The sequence below is a fragment of the Cervus elaphus genome, chromosome 2 (assembly GCF_910594005.1).
Source record: "Cervus elaphus chromosome 2, mCerEla1.1, whole genome shotgun sequence".
NCBI classification, from domain to species: Eukaryota; Metazoa; Chordata; class Mammalia; order Artiodactyla; family Cervidae; genus Cervus; species Cervus elaphus.
Window position 1 is genome coordinate 10,086,880 of NC_057816.1, and position 10,653 is coordinate 10,097,532.

The window sequence follows — 10,653 nt, forward strand, 5'->3', positions numbered from 1 at the left end:
AGAATCCACTGTGGGGCAGGGGAAGCTATTAGAACTGATAAGAATTCACGAAGTTAGCTGAATATATGGACAGCATACAAAAATTGATTCCTTTTCTATAAATCAACCATTACCATTACAGAACATCATGGAAAATGAGATAATTAGCAAAAGAAACAATAGTAGCAGCATAAATATCGATATATACCTACCAGAGCTATGCACACATTTAAGTACAAAAATCATGAAACTTTTCTCACTGATATAAACGGTATCTGAATCACAGAGGCACACACTTTGTTCCGAAAGGAAATTTTGAAAAATTAAAAGGTATCAACTATTTTCAAGTGATTCTTAAAAAATACTGTTTGGATCTCTCAAAGTTCGAACATACTCACTTACTGAGCTGAGGGGAGGGTACTGACTTTGGCCCCAGGCTACCTGGGTTCAGGGTTCAAGTTCCAGCTCTGACATTTTCTACTAGTGGGAACACCAGCAAGGTGCTCACCCTCCCAGCCTCCATCTGCACATTTGTCCCAGGTGGCTCAGGTGATAAAGAATCTGCCTGCAATTCAGGAGACTCAGGAGACACGGGTTTGACCCCTGGGTTGGGAAGATTCCCCTGGAGGAGGAAATGGCAACCCACTCTAATATTTTTGCCTGGAGAATCCCATGGACAGAAGTGCCTGGGGGGCTACAGTCCATGGGGTCACAAAGAGTCGGACACAACTGAGGGACTGAGTACACAAAATAAGGTGACACAATATAATATAATCTGTCTTAGGGGAAGTGAATTAATACGGGGAAGTATATCCAGCACAGTGTCTGGCAGTAAATATCAGTTATTACAAAACAAAAGGGTAAATATGTTAAGTACTAAGATAAAGGGAGACACCTTATTCCCAAAATCAAATATCAAACTGAGTCTACCTGACTCTGCCAATAAGGAATGTTTATTTAGCTTAAATGTGAACAAAGAGTGCTTCAAAATTTGACTCTGGTGCCATGGGTATTTCTCCCGGTTAAGATGAGATGGCTTGTTTTCTTGTTTTATGGCCACATCTAAGTGACTGTTGTTGTGATTTTAAAGTCCTAGACATTGAGTTTTGTAGCTAAAGGTGTAGGAGGTGGTGGATGGGGACTGCTTTACCTACCCCAAGTCGCACAAGGTCTCTGGATTCCTGTTCTCAGCGGTGCACTCTGGCCACATTTGTCCCTTCTGCTTGAGGTTGAAACCCCAGGGCTCCTCTAAGGATTCGGTCTTCTAACTGATCAACACATACCAAGAGGATCAAAACTCTTGAGAGGTCACTTCTCGATCGTAACATCCACACATTCTTCTACCATACAGACATGTGTGGTCACACTGACTCTCCTGTCCTTTCACAGTCACTGTTGCTCCATTTTACCAAAGACAGAGGACATGCTGTCGTCCATCAGAATCTTCGTACAGGCCATTGACTCGGATGTACAAATCTCCAGACGTCTCACACACACACACACAGCAATTCATTTTGTGGTATAGACATTTTTTTCTATAGAAGGTGGTTTCTAAATCCTTGCTCTTCAGAAAATCAAAGGAGGACCCAATTTAGCCTGGATGATAAATCATTAAGAATAAATGTGAGAGAATTCCCTGGTGGTCCACTGGTTAAGAATCCACCTGCCAATTAAGGAGACATGGGTTCTATCCCTGGTCCGGGATCTATGATTCCCACATGCTCAGGGCAACTAAGCCAGTGAACCGCAAGTACTGAAGCCCACCCACCCTAGAGCCTGTGCTCCAAGACAAGAAAAGCCACCACAATGAGAAGCCTGTGTGCCACAACTAGAGAGTATCCCCCGGGGCTGGGGCAACTAGAGAAAGCCCACGAGCCACAACAGAGATCCAGTGAAGCCATTAATTAAAAAAGAATAAATTAAAATATTTGAGTGATATATTACAATGACATATTTAACCTATAGCTCAAAGAAATTTAAAAAAAAATGACATCACTACCACAATTTTATTCTTTTCACATCTGCACATTCACGTGACACACATTTTCAGAGTTTAGATCTAAAAAAAAGTGAAAAACATGAATAAAATTGCCTCATTTAGCAATAATTGATATTATCTGTGGATCCGACAGATCATGCTCATGCTCACGTGTGTCTGACACTTACCAACCCCATGGACTCTAGCCCACCAAACTCCTTTGTCTATGTGATTTCCCAGGCAAGAATACTGGAGTGGGTTGCCATTTCCTCCTCCAGGGGATCCTCTGATCCAGGGATTGAACTCACATCTCCTGTGTCTCCTGCATGGCAGGTAGATTCTTTGGCTGCTGAGCCATCAGGGAAGCCCTTATTATCCGTGGATATACAAAATCAAAGAAGGTTCTCTCTCTGCTCATTGAGAGGCACTTGATAATAACATTTTATGTCATATATTTAAGAAGTATCAAAAATATATATGCTGGGTCTTTATCTCAAGTTATAAACTTCTCTGCTGGTACACAAAACACCAAAATGTTTTACCCTGTAAACTCCTCAAAGCTGTTTTTCACTTCTTCCCTTGTCATTGTGCAAGGTTGTCCCTACAAGGTTTATGCCCTAAGGTTCATCAAGGAGATGTGTGTGCTGAGGTATCCCTACCTACTACTCCCACAGGCCGCCACTCTCCTACACCTAGCGCATCTCAGACTTCTTGCTACAAGCTGTGAGCTGCAGAGGGAGGCCCAGGATACAGAAAAGGCCACTGGGCATCAGAGATGTCTTTCTTCACCTTATTCACCAACTCTTACCTTGAAGTGTGGTCCTCTCATGCATCTCTTTTCTGTGTCCTTATGTAAGTAGAAGAAGGTAGGTAAATATTAGAAATGCCTGGTTTGCTCCTGAATTCCTCAAACAGTTTCTCATTGTATGCACTGTGCTCATTGTGAGCTTCAAAATGCTGATAATCCGGTCCAGGTACCAGTGGGACACAACCCAGAGCCTGGGGACTCTTCATCTGCTTGTAAATTCACCTCATACACCATTATCCATCAGTGGGGTACTCTTATGACCCAGCTCTATCAGGCACTCTCCCTCGACAGTATAAGGCCTCCTCTTTCGAGAAGGCCTAAGTTGTTTTCATCCCAATACATTTTGCCTCTAGAATAAAAAATTTAACTTCATGGTTGGAAATAATTCCAAGTTTACAGAAATGTTGCAATGATGAATACGCTATTAACAGAAGAGCATCTGCATACCTTTACCAGGATCCTCTTATTGTTGACATGTTACTCTATTTTAGTTTCAGTTAGCTGCTCAGTCGTGTCCAACTCTGTGCGACCCCATGGACTGCAGCACGCCAGGCCTCCCTGTCCATCACCAACTCCTGGAGTTTACTCAAACTCATGTCCATCGAGTCACTGATGCCATCCAACCATCTCATCCTCTGTCATCCCCTTCTCCTCCTGCCTTCAATCTTTCCCAGCATCAGGGTCTTTTCAAATGAGTCAGCACTTCCCATCAGGTGGCCAGTGTATTGGAGTTTCAGTTTCAGCATCAGTCCCTCCAATGAACACCCAGGACTGATGTCCTTTAGGATGGACTGGTTGGATCTCTTTGCAGTCCAAGGGACTCTCAAGAGTCTTCTCCCAACACCACAGTTCAAAAGCATCAGTTCTTTGGGGCTCAGCTTTCTTTGTCTAGAACTAATGACGGAGGAAAGAGACAGAACAGGCTCCATCTTGAAAGCAGGGCTCCATCTTGGGCCAGGCCGTGGACTTTGAGCTATATGCCCAGTATCTATGGAAACGACATACCAACTGGAAAACCAGACCAATCCCGCCTGCCCCCCCCCCCGCCCCACCATGGAAGAGCCCCAGGGCTTGTACCTAGACTCTCTATCCACCTAAAAGAATACCCTAATTATCTGTGTAACTGAATAGAATCATAAATTCTATTATGCTTATTGGGGTATGACCACAGGCCTATTGATAATTGTCCACTGTTAACTACCTAGGCTTAAGGCATACGAATCACTGGTTTAAGGCATATGAATCTCGGGTTAACTTTGACTGTATCTGTCTTTTCCTTTGTTCAGACTAGTTTCAGAGAATTTGGGGAGGTGGGTTTGGGCACATACACTTAGGGTATACACAAACTGGTCGGGGTCCTTGGCTAAGATGAGACTGCCTTGTGCCCGCCGGTACAATAAACTGCACTCCACTATCTGCAGTGTCCTTCTGAGTGAGTTTGTTTCCTGGAATATGTGGCTACAACATTTGGCGCGTTGGCTGGGAAACTCCTCACTTTGAGGAGACAAGTCCTATTTGGGACTACTCCGAGGTCTTGTGGCTCAAATTTTCTAGAAGCAGGAAGGCGCTTCCCCCTTCTGGAAGGATTCTGTTTCTCAATGCCCGGACTTTTCACATTAGCAGGTAGTGGACGGCAGCAGGGGGACTGAGTGCTCAGGTGAGGAGGAACCCACCCGGTAGGGTGGAAGAGGGGGCCTGATCACCCCCCCTGGGAGGAATTAGAAGGGGCACAGACCCTCAGGAGCCTGGAATAGGCAGGTGGCAGCGATTGCTTGGTACACAGGTCGACGAGCGTGCTAGGGCTTAGGAAGGAAATTTGTGTAGGTCATTTAGGAGGTGGTGTCCATGCTGTCTTGGGGAAAATTATTACCAAACGATCACCAGGGGATTGTTAGGAGAAGAAACTTGGTCTTTGTATGCTCGTATTCTGCCCTCCCCATGGAGGTGACCCATCTGCTGTGAAGTTCTTGACCCCCTAGGAATTGTCAGGCTAGAAGGAGGGGGATACATTAGTGAGTACGAATTGGCTTTTCCAGAGACGGCCTGGGACGTGGGCTATTTAACCCATCTGTGTTTTCATCCGTGCTTGATCAAGCCCACCAAGGAAGAACGGACTTTAAAAGTTAAAGGAGAAACAGTCTTGGACCATGTGGTGTTCTGGTTCAGCCATGCTGACCGGCAGGTGAAGACAGGCCGATCCTCCTTCTCCCTCTGGGATCTGGCAGGTAAGGCTCTTCTCACCCCAATTGGGAAGGAGGCAGAATGGCAATTTAAGTGTTTCATTGAGTGGAAATATCAGAAGTACATAGGGTACCGAGAACTTTGTAGACAGAACGAAAAGGAGAAGTAGGAGAAGGTCCGAGAAGGTAAGCAAGATGGGGGGAAGTGAATCTAAGGCAACTGTATTGGAGTGCGTGATTAAAAATTTAAAGAAGGGATTTGCAGGAGACTATGGGGTGAAGATGATGCCTAACTGCCTCCACATACTCTATGAGGTTGAATGGCCCCCTATGGGAGTTGGATGGCCACCAGAGAACACCATGAATTTAAAAATAGTGAAAGCAGTCTATACAGTAGTCACAGGAGAGCCAGGACACCCATATCAATACCCATATATTGACTCATGGCTAAGGTTAGCTCAAGACCCTCCCACTTGGACAAGGTTCTGTATCTAGAAGGGAAAGGGAAAAATATTAATGGCACAAAAACTGACTGATGATAAAACAGGAAATTCTACAGGATTTGGACGGGGATGACCTGACCCCTCCACCACACTGGATAATGACACGCCTGCCTCCCAGTGCTCCTCCAGGACTGGAGGCCGCCTTAATGCCCCATCCAGGGCCGGGTGAAGTTCCTGCAGCAGCCGCTGCTCTTCTGTAGGTCTCCCGGAGATCGTAGAGCCACCATTTTGGCAGGCTCCGGTCAAAATGGAGACCTCTGGTCAACACCCCTGGAATTCCACCTCAGCTGGACCTCCCAGATTGTATCCACCTCTCCCGGTGAGTTCCGATGGGAAGGGGGGAGAAAACACAGCAATTAGACAGAGGCTGCGCTCCGCCAAGGAATAGGGGGTAAGAACCCCACTACAGATGCCCCTCAGAGAGCTACAACGGCCTCTGGTTCAGGACGCAGGTGGGCACCACCATCAGCCCCCTGTAGCCTATTAGTACCAGCCATTTTCCTCTACGGATACATTAAACTGGCAGAGACATATTCCACCATACTCGGGGGAGCCACAAGCTGTGATTAGGCTAACACAGACTATTTTTTTAACCCACCGCCCTACATGGGATGACATAATCCAATGACTAGTCTCCCTTTTCAGCCCTGAGGAAAGACAGAGGATCCTAATTGAGGTCAGAAAATGGTTAAGAGAAATGGCACCTGAGGGGACTGTAAACCTGAGTGGGGGTCAGAACTAGCCGCCCCCGATGAGAGGCCCCATTGGGACTGTGACCCAGAGGGAGGGAGGGGCCACCTGGAGAGAGATCTGGCGGCTACTTTACAAGGTCTCAAGAGGGGGGCCCGAAAACCTATGAGTATCGCAAAGCCCACCGAAGTGATTCAAAGGGAAAGCGAATCACCTTCTGAGTTCTACGAAAGACTGTGCGGGGCCTGTAGACTTTATATGCCAATAGATCCAGAGGCTGATGGGCAGCCTTTGTGTCTTAAGCCTACCCCAAAAATGTCAGATGGGGGGACACCAAATGACTCATGAATTTTTATACATCCCTGAATGCCCAGTACATTTATTGGGAAGAGACTTGCTGTCTAAATTGGAGGCACGAGTGACCTTCCCCCACGAAAGACCCACTGTTCGAGTGGGCTCAACCACCTATTTATTCTTCCTCTTGGTAACCTCTCAAGATGAATGGAGGTTGCACCATCTCCCGGAAGGGAAACCGGATGGGCTAAACAGTCGAGAGAGAGAGTTAACGCAACAATTCCCTGAGGTCTGGGCAGAAGACAAGCCCCCCAGGCTTGCAAAACAAGTCCCACTGGTAATAGAACTCAAACCTGGTACAATTACATTGGCACCTGCCTTGGGCCTGCCTGACCTTGCTAAGCTGTTGACTCTTCCCCCCCCCCCCCCATTTATTTTTATTAGTTGGAGGCTAATAACTTTATAATATTGTAGTAGTTTTTGCCATACATTGACATGAGTCAGTCATGGATTTACATGTGTTCCCCATCCCGATCCCCCCTCCCAGCTGTTGACTCTTTACGTGACTGAAAAGGACAAGGTGGCTATGGGATTGTTGTCCCCAGATTTTGGGGACAGGGGACAGACCCGTGACTTATCTCCCGAAACGGCTGGTCAGTGTTGCCATTGGGTGGCCGGGATGCTTACGGGCAGTTGCTGCAGTTGCCTCACTGGTAAGGCAACCAAGCTGACTTTAGGCCAAGCTTTGATCGTAAAAGTCCCACACGAGGTCAACACTCTCCTGCGAGGGGACCCCATAAATGGCTGCCAACATCCCAGATTACTCAGTACCAGGGACTGTTGTGTGAGAACCCCCATGTTACTACTGAGCCTTGTCAGGCCCTGAATCCGGCCACTCTCCTTCCTGTGGGAGAAGGTGGGCCCTCACATGATTGCAAGGAAATCCTAGAAGTTTATGCCAGCAGACCTGCCTTATGCATACCTTCTACCGGGACAACAGATATTATGATTAAAGTAGAAGCCTTGACTAATTTCACAAAACAGGCCCTGCTAGATAGTGCTAAAGCCATCCAAGCCTTAAATGAAGAACAAATCCAAATGAGAAAAGTGGTAATTCAAAACGGAATGGCTTTGGACATGCTCACAGCTGCTCAAGGAGGGACCTATGCTATAATTAAGGTTAAATGTTGTGTATAGATTCCTGATTTATCTAGCAATGTATCAGCTCCTTTAGATGACATGAAAAACCAGGTAAAACCAGTGTCAAATGAAGACATTCTTTTCTGGACTTCGGTCCTATCTTGGGTGAAGGGTGATTGGCAGAAAACTATATTTACCATTGTTATGGTTGCCTTGATAGTTCTGCTTTGTGGACCCTGCATTTTACAATGTATTATGAACTTTGTAACCCAAAGGTTGGTGTTGTTCTCCCAAACTGGCGGTCAGGGAGCCAGGGTGCAATATATCCCTATGAGTGATGCTCATACTATGAGTTAAGAGCTTCAAGAGAGGGGAATGAAGGAGGAAACAGACAGAACAGGCTCCATCTTGAAAGCAGGGCTCCATCTTGGGCCAGGCCGTGGACTTTGAGCTCTATGCCCAGTATCTATGGAAACGACATACCAACTGGAAAACCAGACCCCAACCCCGATGGAAGAGCCCCAGGGCTCGTACCTAGGCTTTCTGAAGCCTAAAAGAATACCCTAATTATCTGTGTAACTGAATAGAATCATAAATTCTATTATGCTTATTGAGGTATGACCACAGGCCTATTGATAATTGTCCACTGTTAACTACCTAGGCTTAAGGCATACGAATCACAGATTAACTTTGATAGTATCTTTGTTTTCCTTTGTTCAGACTAGTTTCAGAGAATTTGGGGAGGTGGGTTTGACCATGTACACTTAGGGTATGTAAGGTTTTCACAAAAACTTGTCGGGGTTCTCGGTTAAGAGGAGACTCTGTCTTGGGCCTGCCGGTGTAATAAACTGCACTTCACTATCTGCATTGTCCTTTTGAGTGAGTTTGTTTTCCAGATCGTGTGGCTACAACACTAACACCCCAAAAAGATGTCTTTTTCATTATAGGGGACTGGAATGCAAATGTAGGAAATCAAGAAACACCTGGAGTAACAGGCAACTTTGGCCTTGGAGTACAGAATGAAGCAGGGCAAACTCTAAAAGAGTTCTGCAAAGAGAATGCACTGGTCATAGCAAACACCCTCCTCCAACAACACAAGAGAAGGCTCTACCCATGGACATCACCAGATGGCCAACACCAAAATCAAATTGATTATATTCTTTGCAGCCAAAGATGGAGAAGCTCTATACAGTCAGCAAAAACAAGACCAGGAGCTGACTGTGGCTCAGATCATGAACTCCTTATTGCCAAATTCAGATCTAAATTAAAGAAAGTAGGGAAAACCAATAGAGCATTCAGGTATGACCTAAATCAAATCCCTAACAATTATATAGTGGAAGTGAGAAATAGATTTAAGGGACTAGATCTGATAGACAGAGTGCCTGATGAACTATGGACAGAGGTTCATGACATTCTATAGGAGACAGGGAGCAAGACCATCCCCAAGGAAAAGAAATGCAAAAAAAGCAAAATGGCTGTCTGAAGAGACCTTAGAAATAGCTGTGAAAAGAAGAGAAGTGAAAAGCAAAGGAGTTAAGGAAAGATATACCCTTTTTTTTTTTTTTTTAAGATATACCCATTTGAATGCAGAGTTACTCTATTTACATCAGTATAAAATCTCTTTTGGAGAATTCTATTCAACACTGTGGTTCAGTGGTAAAGAATCATCCTGGGATGCAGGAGACGCCTGTTCAGTCCCTGGGTGGGAAAGATCCCCTGGAAGGAAATGGCAAGTCACCCCAGTATTCTTATCTTCACTTAGCAGGGTCACAAAAGAGTTGGACACGACTTAGCGACTAAACAACAAAAACTCAACAATGACTTGGGCCAAAGGTCTCAATTTATGGGAGAAATTTTCCAATAGGTATGCAAAGTCTTAAACATCCAGTTACATCATATGTCCCATGCCAACTCCAGAGCTTTGGCACAGTCTTGTACAAATCCAGTGGCAAAACAAGGGCTGAGAAAAATTACATAAATCCCTCTCTATGTCACAATGAACACGCAGGCTATATTTGAATGAATCTGGGGCTCTCTCTCCATATGGAACTGTCATGAGTCCATGAGATTTCCAGGTGGTACTCCAGCAATTTTCTTCCACTACTAGAGGACACTTAGATATCAAGGACTTCCCTTCCGCCCTAAGTTTCTTTTCAGCAGGAGTCAAGACTATCAATATCTACAAATAACAAATGCTGGAGAAGTGAAAAGCAAAGGAGTTAAGGAAAGATGGGAGAAAAGGGAACCCTCCTCCAGTGTTGGTGGGAATGTAAATTGGTGTAACCACTGTAAGGTACAGTTCCGGTGAGGCAGAAAAGGAAAGATGACCTCAGCAGAAGTAGGTTACCTTTATTCAGGCAAGGAGGGGCAACAGTCTGCCTAACGACCAGGCTGAGCGCTGAGAGGGATCAGGGAGGCTTCATACTTATAGGGAGGTTTGTGGAAGCGATAAGGCGGGATATTTTGAGTATTCTTTTGTTGAGATGACATTTGTAGTTGGGCAGGGGGTGATAATTCTTCTGGGCGGGTGTAGGGGGTGGAAGGTTCCGGACAGGGGGCAATAAGTCCCAGATAGATGCAACCGGCCTGGAGCATCAGGGTGGAACTAAAGTTCTGTTTTGCTTTCTCCGAAGTTAGATGATTCAGCAAGGGGCCTTTGAGACTGTTGTTCTCTTTTCTAGGCCCAAAAGACTCCTTCAACCACTATGGAAATAGGGCTTCCCAGGTGGTGCTAGTGGTAAAGAACCCGCCTGCCAATGCCATAGACATAAGAGACACAGGTTCAATCTCTGAGTCGGGAAGATCCCCTGGAGAAGGGTATGGCAACCCACTCCAGTGTTCTTGCCTGGAGAATCCCATGGACCGAGGAGCCTGGCGGGCTACAATCCTTAGGGTCGCAAAGAGCAGGATATGACTGAAGTGACTTAGCATGCACAGACTATGGAAAATGGTATGAAGTTTTCTCAAAAAACTAAAAATAGAGTTGCTATATGATCCAGCAATCCCACTCCTGGGCATATACCCAGATAAAACTGTAATTCAAAAGATAGATGCACCCCTACGTTCATAGCAGCACTAGGC